The 17,453-nt window shown below is 39.7% G+C and overlaps 1 long non-coding RNA gene across 2 annotated transcripts in view; it reads left to right on the forward strand.

Moving 5' to 3' along the window:
• Positions 1 to 742: 742 nt before the first annotated feature.
• The window catches only part of LOC145674532 (uncharacterized), a 240,926-nt gene continuing 224,215 nt past the window's right edge, over positions 743 to 17,453 (forward strand). The window contains exon 1 of one of the 2 annotated variants that reach the window (XR_014128969.1): positions 743 to 899. This is a non-coding gene — a long non-coding RNA (uncharacterized LOC145674532). The remainder of the gene's footprint in view (positions 900 to 17,453) is intronic. The other variant, XR_014128968.1, reaches the window with a different exon arrangement.

The raw sequence follows: 17,453 nt of genomic DNA on the forward strand, positions 1-17,453 counted from the left end.
TTTTTTTGGCATATAAGAATGATAGAAAATATCACCACCAAATAATCATATGGAGTATGAATTATTTACAATGGTGTGGATGCGAAAAATCTTGGACTGAGCAAGGAGTCCACTGGAGGAGATGAAGGTCGGGATGGAGTAGTACGGGATTGAAGTACAGGATCGTGTAGCGAAGGTGTTGATGGTGATTGACCTTCCAAACGTGTTAACAGATGTTGGTTGTCCATGTTATTGTGAGCAGAAGGAGAACGAGAATGCGTGAATTGGGATGTGATATTCGATTTGTAAAATCGGGAGCGCTTCTTGGATCTACCATAACGACACCAACATAAAAGAAACAGAATCCATAATACACATCCAACAGTACCCACAGCACTAATAATTGTAACCACATCTTTCGTTTCTATTGGGTTTTGGGCCTTGACGGTTTGAAGTGCAAAAATGCCAAAAACATAGACACGCCACATGATCTGAAAGAGAGAAGAGGAACTCATCTGACAGGCAGTCGAAATTAACGAAATGCAAATTGAATTTCAGTATTGTTTTTTTCTTTTTCTTTTTTTTTGTTGCATTCATAGATTCTCTCCCTAAGATTTTCCTGTAATCGTTTTGAGGAAAAGAGCGTGGTTAATTATAGCAGGGAAGAATGCATTGACCTGATTGAGGTCAAGCTGTAGAATGTCCGTGCAGGGTTGCTACCTCGCTGAGCCCGCATGCACTGATGCATGTCATTGCGTATGCATGGTAGGCTGCGTGATCACAACCGTACAAGGGTAGGAAACCCTTGGAGGAAATTTGTCTAAGCCACCAAACGCGTGGATGGGGTTATTCCATTTGATATTGAGTTGTAGAGTGAGGGAGGCTGCATCCGTCTGGCTTGGGGTTTTGTTAGCTGCATGGTAAGTACCAAGGTGTTTTATTTTTTTATTTTTTTTATTTATTTTTTTTTATAATGTACGCGGCGGGATTTGGAGTCATTACACATATATTCATTCGGTTTATTATTTTTTTCTAGATTTTTTTATATATAAGAGAGTGTGTTTCATGAGAAACGTGGGAACAAATGCATTCATTGGGGTAAAAGGCACGTAAGTTCATTGCCAAAGGAATGAGCTTACATGGTGCTGTATGAGACTTTCTCATATTGTTTTTGTGTTTGTGTGGTTGTACTGTTTGGCAAGAAATAAGAAATGGGTGGGTGTGGGAAAGGGGCTACATACAACCTATGTTGTATCTTTCCTAGGGATGTCTTTTTTTTTTTAACCTTGAAACTCTGCCTATGTAGAGTGCTTCTATAAATCTTTCTCCTTCTTCCAGTAAGAAATGCATTTGTTGCCTAAAATTAGTTATAAATAACACTGAAATAAGCCGACTATTATATATATATCTTGTTATTGTCCGAAACAGTGGAGTGGATACATATTTTGTGGGGGGGGCGCATGTTATGCACATAAAGAATTTCTTATGTAACCGTAAAGTAATTTATGCGATTACGTATTGTTCGCCGAGAACTGATCTCAATGTTGTGTCAAGAATTTTGATAGTTTATGTATAGGTACTTACGCATATTAATTATATCAAATAAGATAGATGGAATAGCTTATATAAAATGTACTGTGACCAGTTAGGGGGCCAATGTGGTGGGTATTTCCTCCACAATTTCAGGGGGGCAAAGCCCTTAAATCTCAGGGGAACCAATGTAAGAGGTGTACTGGTACTATTCCGGGGGGAACCAAATCCCGAAAAATGTCAGGGGGACCAAAGCCCGTAAATTGGAGGGGATGAATGTAAGTGGTGCACTTGTACCATTGGGGGGACCAAATCCCTTAAAACGTCAGGGGGACCAAAGTCCTTAAATTGGAGGGGATGAATGTAAGTGGTGCACTTGTACCATTGGGGGGACCAAATCCCTTAAAACGTCAGGGGGACCAAAGTCCTTAAATTATAGGAAACAAATGTAAGTGGTACACTTGTACCATTCCGGGGGGAACCAAATCCCTTACAATCCCGGGCTACACCGGTCTCCCTTTCGTTTTCTATTGTTGGAATACAGTCAAACCTCTAACAATACAAAGAACTGTTTTTATACACAGTTGTGGTATCAGAAAATGCATCATGGAGTAACACGAAGCGTGGTCCACTTCTGTAGTACCATAATAAGCTTACGGAATCCTGTGGGTAGGGACTTAAGTTTTGCACACAATCATAATAAAATAAAATATGAAAGTTTGGATAGTCAATTTCTAGCATGTATAAATGCATCATATATATGTACGTATGACGAATTGTCTCTGAGGGGAAGAAGGGTAGGGTAGCATACGGTTATCAGGAAAGCGTGTAGGATTACTCGTATAGCATGCTGCATATGCACTAATACATACAGGCAGTGGGTATAAGAACCTACGTATGCAAATCACACTAAATAACAAGTTAGTTCATTACATGCTAACGAAGTTGAGTCATTACACATGTGTTAGAGAACCAATATGGCTGCCACGCGGATGCACGCTAAATGTGGGCCTAACGGTTATTACATATTTGGTCTAGGAATTAATTCGTGCGGTTGGTACGCACACATTGAAGCTGTAGTACAAACACAAAATACATACATACCTTAAGAAAAATATTCTCCATCGCTAGCCACCACTTTCGCCCATCTGTCAGGCAATGTACGGATTCCGTGGCGAAAGAAGTCCTCATCCTTGGAAGCGATCCAGTCAGAGACCCATGTTTTGATATCTTCTGAAGAAGTAAACCGCTGTCCAATCAAATCGTTGTTCATGCAATCGAACAAGTAGTAGTCCGAAGGAGCAACGTCTGGTGAATACGGCGGGTGGGGTAAAACTTCCCATCCGACATTTTCTAAATAGGTTTTGACCGGTTTTGCGACATGTGGGCGAGCGTTATCATGTTGAACAATAAGTTTATCATGTCTGTTCTCCCATTCTGGTCGTGTTCTGGCCAGAGCTTGCTTCAAACGCATTAATTGTCGTCGATAACGTTCTCCATTCATAGTTTCACCCGGTTGCAGCAGCTCATAGTACACCACACCTTTCATATCCCACCATATGCACAGCATAACCTTTGCACAGTGAATATCTCGTTTTGGTTGTGATGGACCTAGTTCACTGGTTTCACCCAGGCCTTTTTTCGTTTAGGGTTCTCGTAATGGATCCACTTCTCATCACCCGTAATAATTCGATGCAGAAACCCCTTTCTGCTCTGTCGTTGAAGCAGCAATTCGCAAATGGTTTTTCGTCTTTCAACGTCTCTGTCTTTCAATTCATGTGGAACCCAATGTGACATCTTTTGAATCATTCCCATGGCTTTCAAGCGTTTGGAGACTGTTGTTTGATCAACGCCTAATGCTGCTGCAAGTTGTTCCTGCGTTTGACACGAATCCTGCTCGAGCAATGCTGTCAATTCTTCGTCTTGAAATTTTTTTGGCTGTCCAGCTCGCTCTTGGTCTGCCAAGCCGAAATCACCACTTCTAAACCGTGCAAACCACTTCTGACACGTTCGCTCAGCTAGAGCATGGTCACCATACACTTCCACCAAAATACGATGACTTTCAGTCGCACTTTTCTGCATGTTAAAGTAATGCAGCAGGACACCCCGCAAAAACACTTTATCAGGCACAAATTGCGCCATGTTCACTTAACTACAAACTGGTGTTGTTGACGCTTTAATCCACTGCCCTATACTACGAACGATACGCGATGACAGGGGTTTGCAACACATGTGTGGATACACGGAACTGTGGGACGCTCCGTTCGTTGCGCCATCTCTTGTCCACCCGCACGAATTAATTCCTAGACCAAATATAAGTGTGGTTATGTGCATGCAATGCCTGGAGGGAGTCATCTGCTCCGTTTGCGAATGCGAAGAACCTACATGAGAGGGAAGGGAGGGGAAGTCTACCAATGTAGAAAATGAATGTTACTGAGTAGTGACAAGTGCATGTAAGTTTTTTTTTTTTTTGTGGGAGTTCGCGAAGCGCGTTGTGTCCCGCCAATCAAAATACAAGGTAGTACTTGCTGTATGTACTGTGCATGTAACGTGACACGCATAGCGACGTGAGTAAGAGGCGGGGGGGGGGGGGCTTAGGCCCGTGTCACAGTGTAAAAAACAGGGAGTTGCCTCCAGCAGTTGTCGTTTGTATACAACTCACGTGGTACAGTGAATGATACGCATTGACACTTGTTGCTATCAGAATTGTAACCGGAATTACGTTATACGGCACTAAATAGTGGCGTAGGTAGAGGGGGTAGACATGGGTTGGTGGGGTTTGCGGAATAGCAGGATGCTAAGGTAGGGTAGGATATATGCGAAAACAAGAGACAAAGTCGGGCGTTTGAGCATATATATGTATGTATATGGTGCATTTATGCATGAAAAACTACACGAATGCTCTGTTACCATCAATGGAATTACAGATATTGTCTATACTTTGTTTGAAATTCGGGACTCGGATTTTCATCCGGTACATACAATTTCAAGCGTGATTTTGCTATCGGTACCTGTTTCCCATCTTGTATGATTAGATATTAATTACCATCTAGACGGCTGTGAATTTCAAAGGGGCCATCAAATAGTTGTTGAATACTCCTGCAATCACCGGGTTTGGCATATATGCGTTGCACCACGACTTTAGATCCAGGAAGAAACTCTGTCGGTTGCTTCTTAGAATGCAATTTTTCGCGTTGCCGTTCAAATATTTGATTCCTTCGGTATAACACGTAGTCCCGTGTTTCCCGTGCAAGAGTTAGCCTCTCGTGATTGCTTAGTTCTTGGTCGGGTGCATTAAGCACACGATCAATAATGAACGCAGGTTCGATACCAAACAGGATCGAGAAGGGACTGACGCGAAGTTCCGTGAGGGGTGTCTTATTTACACTAGCAGTGGCGGTCTGTAGAAAGTCCGGCCATCGTGCGTGTTGTTCCTTGGTAAGGAAACGCAATGCATTCTGGATGGCTCCGATTCGATTCTCAGCGTGCCCCAAAGTTTGATGATGGTGGGGGAGGGCGTAACGAACTTCTACCCCCATACTTGCTAAGAATTGCCGCGTCTTCGTGGACGTGTGGGATGTTTGTTTGTCCATAAAAAGGAGAGATGGACAGGAGTAGGGCGTCACAATGTGGTCCATAAAGAAACTAATAAAAGCTTCTGATGTTGGAGATTTCACAGGTGCCGTAATAACAAAACCACTGGCATGATCTGTCGCCAAATAAAAGTATTGGTATTGATCTGGTTCGGAAGCGATCAACTTCCCGGCCAAGTCAATGGAAAAGGACTTGAAAATGGTCTCGTGCGGTAACTGTTGCACTGTTTCGACAGATGGTTTGTACGATCTTTTAAACAGAGAACATTCATGACACCTAGCTAATTTTTGATGCAGCCACTGCTTCATCTGCGGGAAGTAATACTTCGATTTCAATAGCAGATGTAATTTCGTAAAGCCAGGGTGGGTTAATGAATGTGTATGTAGTTCATCAAAGATCGAATCCCGTAATCTGTTAGGGACACAAAGTACAAGTCTGTCGTTAGGGATGGCCTTAATTTTCCTATATAATAGCCCATTCGAAATCGTGAATTGCTTTTTCCATTGTTTGTAATGGCGCTGGGAGGTGTCTTCCGTTTGTAATGCCCGTATAATTTTCCCGAAAAATGAGTCCTGGCGCTGTAATTCGCCTAAATCTACTCTTTTATCGAGGGCCAGCATTTGATACTCATGTGGGGCCTCTTCCGCTTCCGCTATTGTTTCCGGTGTAACCGGAAGTGGGTTCCTAGACAATATGTCTGCCAATCCGTTCTTACTTCCTGTCAAGTGTTTTATGTTGAAAGAAAATGTGCCAAAGAAATCTCGCCACCTCAGTAATTTGGGACTAAGGTGGTTTGAGGTTTTCATGGCTGTGACCGCTAGTGAGTCCGTGTAGATGGTGAATTCTTGGCCAATTAAATACTTATAGAATTTACGTAACCCGAAGTAGACCGCGTACAGTTCAAGCTCATATATCGGCGGGGGCGTCTTCCGTGGCGGATGACGGGATGATGCAAACTGTACTGGGTGCCAGTCAGCATCAGTGGCGCGTTTCTGAAGTAAACAGGCGCCAACGCCAATTAAACTCGAGTCGACCACCAGAGCGTGCTCTGTATCTTGGGTTGAGTATATCTGAAGGAGGGGTGGGTTAGTGAGAGCATGGCGCATTTGTTGGAATGCACTCTCGCATTCATCTGTCCACACCAATTTCTTCGGCGATCCCTTTAGAGCTTGATAAAGTGGTGCTAGGTTCAGTGATATATTGGCAAAGAAATTTCGAAAGAAGTTCACCGAGGCTAACCAAGACCGTAATTGTTTCACAGTTTGGGGCTTGGGGATGTTCAAAACAGCCTCAATTTTAGCGGGGTCTGGTTGAATATGACCTGCACTAATTATGAAACCGAGACACTTTAGCGTTGTCACACCAAGCATTGACTTTTTAAGATTGAACAAAACTGAGTAACGTTGTGCAGTTGCAAGTACTTTGTCTAGACTTACCAGCAGTTCCTCAAACGTACTCGCCCCTAAATATAGGTCATCCACATACATGGTGAGGTGGTTGGGATCCACATTTTCAAAAATGTCACGTAAAATGCGCTGGAGCATAATCGTGCTGTTAACATGCCCCATGGGCATGGCCGTTAGTTGGTACATGGAATGCTTTAAATTTAAGGACGGGACGGAAAATGCTGTAAAAGGGCGGTCCTCAGGGTGTAATGGGACCTGAAAGAAAGACTGGGACAGTTCGAACGAGCAGAAGTACTTAGCGTCTGCTAAGTTCTCAATGACGTCCGCCATATTGGCCGGGGAATCCCTTATAGGATGGCAGGCTAAGTTCAGTCGGCGTAAGTCCAAACAGACCCGCAGATCGTCCGAGTTAGGTTTTGGAACCACTAGAATGTTGTTCCGGGTGGCTGAATTACTTAATTCAATGATACCCATCTCCAATAATTTCAATATTTGTTGCTTTGCCCTCGGGCGCAAACGGTGAGGTATGGTAAACATCGGGGATCGAAAGGAGTCCCTAGACTTTAAGTCAAGAGTTGCTTCATAAGCATCTATATGAGAAAAGTCAGTATCAGACCATTTGAAAACACTAGCATATTTTGTTAGCACATCCCTTAATTTTTGCTGTTGTTCATTACTTAACTCCTTGTTAATTTTGAATTGTTGAGGATCGATTAGGTGACCAATTTTTGCCAGCCGTTCTTTCGTTTTCTTAGTCGCATGCTCATCAGTAGGTGTAAACAACTTACGTACTGTGTTTACCTGTAACGACTCAGGAATGTCTGGTAGAACAGACGCAATAGCCAAAGGCGTTCCCTTGTGAAAGCGTTTGGGCTTGGAAGCCAGATTTACAACAGGAACCGCTATGTTGTCTGAACTAGCTACTGTGTGAGCAATTAAGCAACGTTTTAAGTTACTGTTAATTGGTGTGTGTATATGAACAGCACTAAAATTGATACCTAACGGTATGTCAAGTGGAATGAAAACAACAGAACGTGGAGGGACAGTTGTGGTTTGTTTACAAACCAACGTAAAGTGTTGATTTGTCTGTACTTTCGAAGCAACAGCAGGAGGCAATTGATTAGAGCCTAAGGGTGTTTTTTGTTCTGAATTCGGGCGACAGCCAAAGTGACGTAATGTGAGTGTATTATTCTGATATTCAATTACAGCTTGATGAGTTTTCAAAAAGTTGTTAGCCAAAATGATAGGAAATTTAGGAATTGGAATAAGCCTAAATAAAACCGTAAATGATTTTCCTGCCAAATTAATTTTGATGTATGCTGCATACTTAAGCGATAATGGTTTCTCGCTTACACCATACAAGTTCGTTTCCATCTTAAATACATTCACATTGCGTGGTAAGGCTGTCCACGGCAAGAGAGAGCTTTCCGCTCCTGTATCGACCAGGAAACGGCGTTTCATGTTCCCTATCGAGCCCTGAACATAAAATAACTGGCCTTCGGACTGTAGTGGTAGAGTGAGAATGGTGGGAGATGGATTACCATGATTGGTTTCAGACGGTTGGGGTGGGATTGAAGTATGTGGCTCAGGAGCTGAAGGCTCCTGAGGCAATTCTAGTTTTTTGGATCGGAGACAGGTTCGAACTGTGTAGGTGGCTGGGCCATCGGGGGAGGGGGAGTGGGTGGGAAAGCGTAAGGAGTAGGTGGGGGGTATCCGTAATACGGATACGGCGGGGCATACGGAGGGTATGCCGGGGGAAATTGTCCATAGTAGGCGTTGTAATTTGTATTGCCCTTAGGGAAAGTACCATTTTGCTTCTTTTTCTTCTTCTTCAGATTATTAGAGTTCTTCGGCTGGGCCGAGTTCGATTCCTTATTCTTGTTCCCTTGTTTAGCTTTAGCCGGAGGAGGCTTATCGTGCCGATGATTACATTGAGCACAGTTGCTACATGCGTCCTGGCTTCTGCGGTAATCCTGTTGGTAGGAGGGCGCAGAAGAAGTAGCGCGGGGGGTGGGGGGTCGAGATGAAGTTTCTGCAAAATGTACATGAGCCTTATGGGAGTTAAACTGGAGCTGTAACTTATCCAGCTTATCCATTATTTCGGCGTATGGATCTGCTTGCCTAACCTGGGGAGTAGAATATACGGTGGGGTTGGCAGTAGCTTGCGACGCCACTGCGGGAATCTGAGGGTCACATGACACGACCCGCTGTTGTTCCGCGATGCGCTGATGTAATAACAAGTCAGCTTTCTGTCTGGTAAAAGCTTCCTGAACCAATGCCTCAAAATTTGCGAACACCTTTTGAGAAAAGTAATGCATGTGTTGGGGAAGCATAGCAATTACAGCGTCTGCCAAGAAATCTTTGAAAGGAAGGGTGGGGTTGTACTTATCCGCTAAGAACTTCTTCTCAAAGAGGTAGTGTGTTAGTGGTTCACCTGGGCTTTGAACACGAGACCTATAGGCATTAAGTGCTGTTAGTGGTATCTGAGACGACCCAAACTGCTCCTCAAAAGCTGCTTTCAAACCCGCCCAATCTTTGTGACGTAAAGACTCTTCCTGCGTCTTGTACCAGTACAAAGGGGGTCCACTTAAACATGTGGGAAAGATAGCTTTAATCCGATCGGGTGTCCACGCGTTGATCTCGGCCAAACGTTCAAAATTTGCCAAAAATCTGTCAACACTTTCAGACGGTCCATCGGAAAATACATCTAAGGAGACTGGAGGGAGGATCATAGAAACCGGTGTTGCACTATTAGACCTACTTTGCGATCGAGTAGTAGCCATGGTTAACTAGTAAAATTAGCAAAATAAAGGATGCAAATTGCACTGACAGCGAACCACAAGTTTAAATCACCAACACAACACATAAAAATAAGCACAAGGTTTATGCATTACACATAATTATGTTCAGGCAGTACAATCATAAGTCCTCATAATTCATTTCGGGGAGCCATATCACAGATAAAACGTTACTTAAACCGTGATAAATACGTTATGTAATTTAGGTTGTTATGATAATTACCATTATATCACTTATCTGCTTTATTTACCTCAGTAATATCGTGGTTATTGAGTACCTGAGTACCATATCCACAAAACCTGACGTGGGAAACAGAGGTTAAAGTTATTTTACGAGAACACATAGATGACACAGATGTTATCCTTAGCTATCTCGTTTATTATAAGATTTTTATTTACACAGATGTGGGTTTGACTCTTACAAAGCTATTCTAAACCCGATAAACTTAACGGAATCAATCGTTGAGTCACCCACTTAAAAATGTGTTGTTTGCATTGTCTCAATGTTATTCAATTCTGACATCTATTGAAATTATTCGACAATAATGCAGTTATTAGATAAACTCTATTAGTACATTGCGAGCAGATCGACAATAAATAGCATTACATGATAAAAATCGTTTTAAATATTCTCTTAACATCTATCGCTTTGTCATTTATCTTAATCCCAGTATATCTTAACTTAAGGTTCCGAGGACAAGGAAAATCGCATTTGCCTGACCATACTCATGTGTCAAATTAAGAAAAACCATAAAATATACAACTTACATGTTCTGGATTCCCAATACAGTAGTCCGCCAAGTATTGTCCAAAACGAGACAAAGTTAACGAGACGAGACTTCTCGCGATATCGGATACGAGCCAAGACCGACCGAGACTCGATCCTCACTACGACCGAGAGAAGACAAGATCCCTGGTCTAAAAACCAAGAGTTTTTATATTCGCCTCAACTGTTATTTTCACTCTCAAGTCCTTCCGGATCAGTCTATTCTAGACTATGAAATAATAGTTTCTATGACGTATGCGTGACTTTCACACTTTCACTGAAGAAAATTGTTTTTGCTTATATAAGTGTTTTCATTTCCTGGTGTCCTTCGTACATGTTTTTAGAAATACCATTTATATCTTATTTACACATTTTTGGTATCTCTACGGCGACACTGTTTTAATGATGAAATGTCTGATCTCTTAAATTAAAAAATTCGATCAAAGTTGATATTTTCGTGATACTGGCAAAAAAACAGGTGATAGGTTGTCTCTCATACGAGACGCTCACTTTATAGCCCTGTACCATGACACGGGAAGGGATGTGTTTCGTCAGTTCCATGTGTATAATTCGAACACCACTGTCAATTCCAGTAGGAAATGGGGCGGTCCAATATTGCGTTTCTAATCAGCGCACGGTACCATAGGCCCGAAAATGACCCTCTAACACTGTTAGAGGCACTTCTAGTTAAAAATCATAAACACGAACCATTTTCACTGGGCCTTCAGCTGGGACTATGCGCACAAGGCTTGTATTACCATCAGCATGCTTAAAGGGCACTATGTCCGGAACTATTGAGGAAAACTGGTCATAAGCTGTAATAGATTTAAATTTGATGTAGATACTATAAGATTCTTCGTGGAGCTGTAATGCACAAATTTTCTCAAAAATACCCGGAAAAGTATCAGTTAACCATTGGTAGACAAGGCTCGAATGGGGTCGAGAACTCCGGTATCGCTTATCTAACATAAGTTTGTATTGCAATTCTTTCTTATATGGCATCGCACTAGAATAATAACACAACCTAAACGAACTTCACTGGAGCAGAATAACACCAAACAGCCAAAATACGCCTCAACTAACTTCGATGAACAATTCACAACAGGTGGGATAATGCAAATAGCCACTTCCTGCGCACTCGCGACCTGCACTGCTCGACGGCTCGAGGGAAACTGCACTATCATGTCACATGAAATTAGAAGCAAAATATTACTTAATTTAGCACTGATTTTTAGAACAAACCAAAGTGCACAACGAAATTGATTTATTCGTTCGATTAAAGAGAAAAATGAGTGCCCACAAATAAAGAAAAAAATCATACAATCCCAGAAAAATTACAGAAATGAAACATATTTTGCAGTATTTTCCTCGTGCAATTTCAAAAGTACGCTAATACTACTACTACTACTACTACTACTATTATTATTATTATTATTATTAATAATAATAATAAATGTTCACATTCACAATTTAGTACTTTATTATTATTATTATTTGGTCTAGGAATTAATTCGTGCGGTTCGTACGCACACATTGAAGCTGTAGTACAAACACAAAATACATAAATACCTTAAGAAAAATATTGTCCATCGCTAGCCACCACTTTCGCCCATCTGTCAGGCAATGTACGGATTCCGTGGCGAAAGAAGTCCTCATCCTTGGAAGCGATCCAGTCAGAGACCCATGTTTCGATATCTTCTGAAGAAGTAAACCGCTGTCCAATCAAATCGTTGTTCATGCAATCGAACAAGTAGTAGTCCGAAGGAGCAACGTCTGGTGAATACGGCGGGTGGGGTAAAACTTCCCATCCGACATTTTCTAAATAGGTTTTGACCGGTTTTGCGACATGTGGGCGAGCGTTATCATGTTGAACAATAAGTTTATCATGTCTGTTCTCCCATTCTGGTCGTGTTCTGGCCAGAGATTGCTTCAAACGCATTAATTGTCGTCGATAACGTTCTCCATTCATAGTTTCACCCGGTTGCAGCAGCTCATAGTACACCACACCTTTCATATCCCACCATATGCACAGCATAACCTTTGCACAGTGAATATCTCGTTTTGGTTGTGATGGACCTGGTTCACCTGGTTTCACCCAGGCCTTTTTTCGTTTAGGGTTCTCGTAATGGATCCACTTCTCATCACCCGTAATAATTCGATGCAGAAACCCCCCTTTCTGCTCTGTCGTTGAAGCAGCAATTCGCAAATGGCTTTTCGTCTTTCAACGTCTCTGTCTTTCAATTCATGTGGAACCCAATGTGACATCTTTTGAATCATTCCCATGGCTTTCAAGCGTTTGGAGACTGTTGTTTGATCAACGCCTAATGCTGCTGCAAGTTGTTCCTGCGTTTGACACGAATCCTGCTCGAGCAATGCTGTCAATTCTTCGTCTTGAAATTTTTTGGCTGTCCAGCTCGCTCTTGGTCTGCCAAGCCGAAATCACCACTTCTAAACCGTGCAAACCACTTCTGACACGTTCGCTCAGCTAGAGCATGGTCACCATACACTTCCACCAAAATACGATGACTTTCAGTCGCACTTTTCTGTATGTTAAAGTAATGCAGCAGGACACCCCGCAAAAACATTTTATCAGGCACAAATTGCGCCATGTTCACTTAATTACAAACTGGTGTTGTTGACGCTTTAATCCACTGCCCTATACTTCGAACGATACGCGATGACAGGGGTTTGCAACACATGTGTGGATACACGGAACTGTGGGACGCTTCGTTCGTTGCGCCATCTCTTGTCCACCCGCACGAATTAATTCCTAGACCAAATATGAATTACCCGCTTCGTTGGGTTAAATTGAGAAAAAAATAGTAATATATTCCGTTACTCAATCTCTGTTTAGCAATACTAGTAGTAGAAAAATGATCGATCTGGATCATAGTAGCTCAATTCTGGAGCCCATGGGAAATTAAACACCCTGAACTGTCCACCCACGGTCTTTTACGACCTCCAGTTTAGGGGGTGTATATGTTCTCTATTTTAACATAACAGAAATAGCAAAGACTACCAACATAATAAGGGGATGCACTCGTTTCTAACATAGCAGAAATTATATTAGACTATGTAACATAACAGATGAGCACATTATAGCATAGATTACAATCGAACACCCTGAACCGTCCACTCACGGTCTTTTACGACCTCCATTTTAGGGGTGTACTCGTTCCCTTTTATGATCACCTTTTCCACCCGTTTTTGAACACATAAGACTACGAACAAATAGCAGAGCAGAGAATACATAAGATTCATTCCCGTTTATAAGCACTTTTTAGCAACCCCTCTATTTGAATATAGCACAGCTAATAAAAGAGTATGGCTTATTTTTCAACCCCTATATTAACATAACAGAGACTACGAAACACAACCCCTCTATTTTAACATAGCATAGATTATTTTCTTTTACAGGGGTAGCTACCCCAACCTTTCTCCTTTGTCGTTTCCTTTTCCATCCTTATTTTACCATAGCAAATAATATATAAGACTAAGTAATATAGCAGGAATGGACTCGTTTCCACCCTTATTTTACCATAGCAAATAATACATAAGACTTCTACAGCTTCCATTTTAGGGGTGAACTTGTTCTCTTTTATTTTTCACAAATATTATTTTCTTTTCTAGAATGTGTATTTATAATTATAGCGGCTGGAAATGTATGAATAAACAGCGGTAGCTCATCTGCAGCATATACACCAATAAAATTATTTTTAGGCAAATTTTGATGTAGCGCCTCATAAAATTCAATTGTATTTAACGTTTTTTAATTAATATATATTTTTCTCTGGAAATCAATTTCTAATTCTGAGAAGAATCCACCGTAAGTAATTGCTGTTACAGGAGATGGCAGTCCTTCATTAAAGTGAACCTCTAAACGTACACTTCCTTGCCGTTGTGGATTAGTATGAAATGCAGCACTAGCACTAGAATCGGGGGTTAAATCAAACACCAGTAGAGTATAACCATTAGGATATTCGGCAAGTGAAATATCATTTCATTGATTAGAATAATAAATACCTGAACCTGTAAATAACGTAGAATATGCTTGTATATATAGATTATGATCAAAATCAAATTTTAGTGGTTTGGATGGTACAGGCATTTCATCAACATACAGTGTAAAAAAACGACATACTAAAATTTTGAAAATGGAATGGATTTGTTTGATAAGTACCATTGAAAGCAGCATTAGTAACAAAACCAATAATAATACGTTTAGGCACTATGCCTGAAAACAGATCTGGAAGTGTACTATCCATAATTCCTTGTGGTAACGTTTCTGTCTTCACCTGCACTTTTGTTAGAGGATATTTTATTCTAAATTTAGGATTTCGTAATACTTTATTTTGTGCTATTTTAACTGCTGGTGATACATGAACTTTTTTCGCAAGGAATGTTTCATCTGTAATTACAACCTTTCCATCAGCATCTGCGTCACCCATTAGACAAAATTTAGGTTTAGGTGGAATTAGTTTAATACGCAGTTGTACACCATTCAGTAAAAATTTCTCCTGATTAAATATATCAGCATGAATATAACCCAATAATTCAAATTACTGACTTAAAGTAGTGAGAAGAAAACGTTGTTTAAATCCTAAATTACCATCGGTCACACTGTCCATATGACCTGCAGTATTTTTAAACCACATTGCTTTTTGAAGATGCGTTGATTTAGCATTAGTATTATAATTTAGTAGTTTTTCAATATATGATCGATATGGATACGTATGTGAAGAGTAGGAAATAAGTTGATTATTCAAATATAATTGCACTTCACTGAACATTATTGAGAAAATTATTTACAGGCCCGATAATATTATTGGGAGAAGTTAAATTAGAACCATCTGATTTAGTAATTTTACCTTTGATATATAACATTGTGTGGGGTAAGTCCATATAGTCGTCCCCATGACCGGGGACAACAAATTCTATTGGTGCATTATCAGATATTGAAACCACAGGCTTATATGGAACTATTTTATTACCTATAATAATAGTTTGAGCGGGTAAACCAGCAAATAAATCTAATTCTGATTTCATACACTCACACTGCATTTTTCTTACTATTAATATTCACACAAGTTAAAATTTACAATAACGTATTACGTCTACGAAAATGTAATTTTACACTGCCATATTGGAAAGGAAGTGGATTACCTGTACTATACCTTAAATCAATAATAATTCGATCAAATTGTTTACGTTGCACGGGGGCATAATGAGAATTGTCAAAAATATGTGCATGATTAATACCATACTCTCTAATATTTGTATTTATAATACGTAACAATGGAGCTATAGTATCACCTGCCATTTGTGGTTCTACAATATCACTGTAAATATACATAAGTGTAGGTAGCGATTTTTGTAAATCAGGTCGATAACGAGTATGATGCACAACTGCAAAATCTTCCTGTTGTATATGATCAAACCCTAGTATTCTGGCTAGTTCAGGAGATAGGCGTACTTCTATGTTTTTCTTGATCTTTTGTTACTCTATGAACCTCAATTCGTTTTACTGATGCTTTAACCTTTAATTGTAAATTTAATATATCACTTTTATGATTAATTTGAGATAGAATATCATCAACATTATAATAGTGTTCTGGTAAGATTTTAGTTATGTTCCACCTTTTTGTATTCATGATACAGTAATAAATATTATTTGTATATTTGGAAACATTCTAAAATGAACTTGTATAATGCACTTCAACAACAGCTGTTTCCCACACTCCCTTCTCTAGTACAATAGGATGATATAATTTAGTAGTATAACAAGCAAGAGTATTTTGAATAAAATATTCCATAGAACTATTGCTAGGAAGTGTGAGATAAAAACTATCACTTAGCTCCATAATCAATCAATCAAACATATATTTTATCCGCTTCACACCACAACCCGTTTTTCTTTTTCTTCCAGATCCTATCAACACCTGATTTAATTTATTTTGAGCTTAGTTTTTTTTAAAATTTGTTTTAGCTTCTTGCCACTGATTTTGTAAAAACTCTTCAATAGGTCTATTATTATCTAGTACATGCCCTGCTACATTAATTCCAGTACGTATCAACTCTTTATCAACAGTTTTTGCACCTTGTTTTAATAAAGGAAATACAGTGCGGAATAAACCTCCTAGAAAACTACCAATGCCATAACCTTCTTGATATACTGTACCTTTATATACATTGTAACCACCTCCTGCTTGACTGTTGTAATAACGAAAATACGGGTTATTCATATTTCTTTCTATATACTCAAATATATCAATAGATTACAATAGAATATTACTATTATTGCTTATAAGTACGCCATTTGTTGGTAGCTTTACATTTACGTGGTGGAGGACCATCCTCTTCGTTCTCATCATCATCATCTTCCTCTTCCCCACCTTCTACTTGTATGAATTTCCTAATATATTCTATTCGTTGAGGATTACTTATGTACTCTAAGGGTATATTGGCTTTTGCTAATCATGTAGCAAGGATCATTTTAACTAACTCAGAATTTTATATCATTTTGTAATACTCAAATAAACGAAGAAATATATTTGGATGTATTATTTAGTCTTTTACCAAGCCGAAAAAGGAAAGAATTAACACTTTGTACTAATCAAATAAACAAAGGTATAAATTTGTTCTGACCAGAAAAGCGAAGAAGGTTCATTTTAATAAGCTCAGCATTCTATACTTTTTTGTGCCATTTAAAAAATAAATTAATTGGGGGTGTCCTCTTTCCTTTTGTATCAATGAGAAAAAAGCCAAGAAAGACCATTTTAACTGGCTTAGAATTCTATACCTTTTTTAATATTTAAGCAAACGAAGGGATAAATTTGTGCCAAACAAAAAAGCAACGAAATACCATTTAACTAACTAATAATTTTTGTGCTACACAAATAAAGGAATAAATTTGTACTAACCAGAAAAAGCGAAGAAAGACCATTTTAACTAGCTCAGCATATTATAACTTTTTTGTGCTACTCAAACAAAACGAAGCAACACATTTGATCCACTTCCTTTCCAATATGGCAGTGTATGTGTGAAATTACATTTTCGTAGACGTAATACGGTATTGTAAATCTTAACTTGTGTGAATATTAATAGTAAGAAAAATGCAGTGTGAGTGTATGAAATCAGAATTAGATTTATTTGCTGGTTTACCCACTCAAACTAGTATTATAGGTAATAAAATAGTTCCATATAAGCCTGGGCTTCAATATGAGTTAACGCATTAATAGAATTTGTTGTCCCCGATCATGGGGACGACTATATGGACTTACCCCACACAATGTTATATATCAAAGGTAAAATTACTAAATCAGATGGTTCTAATTTAACTTCTGCGGGCCTGTAATGATTTTCTCAATGCAATGTTTACTG

The sequence above is a fragment of the Thermobia domestica genome, chromosome 17 (assembly GCF_964235325.1).
Source record: "Thermobia domestica chromosome 17, izTheDome1.hap1.1, whole genome shotgun sequence".
Classification (NCBI taxonomy): Eukaryota; Metazoa; Arthropoda; class Insecta; order Zygentoma; family Lepismatidae; genus Thermobia; species Thermobia domestica.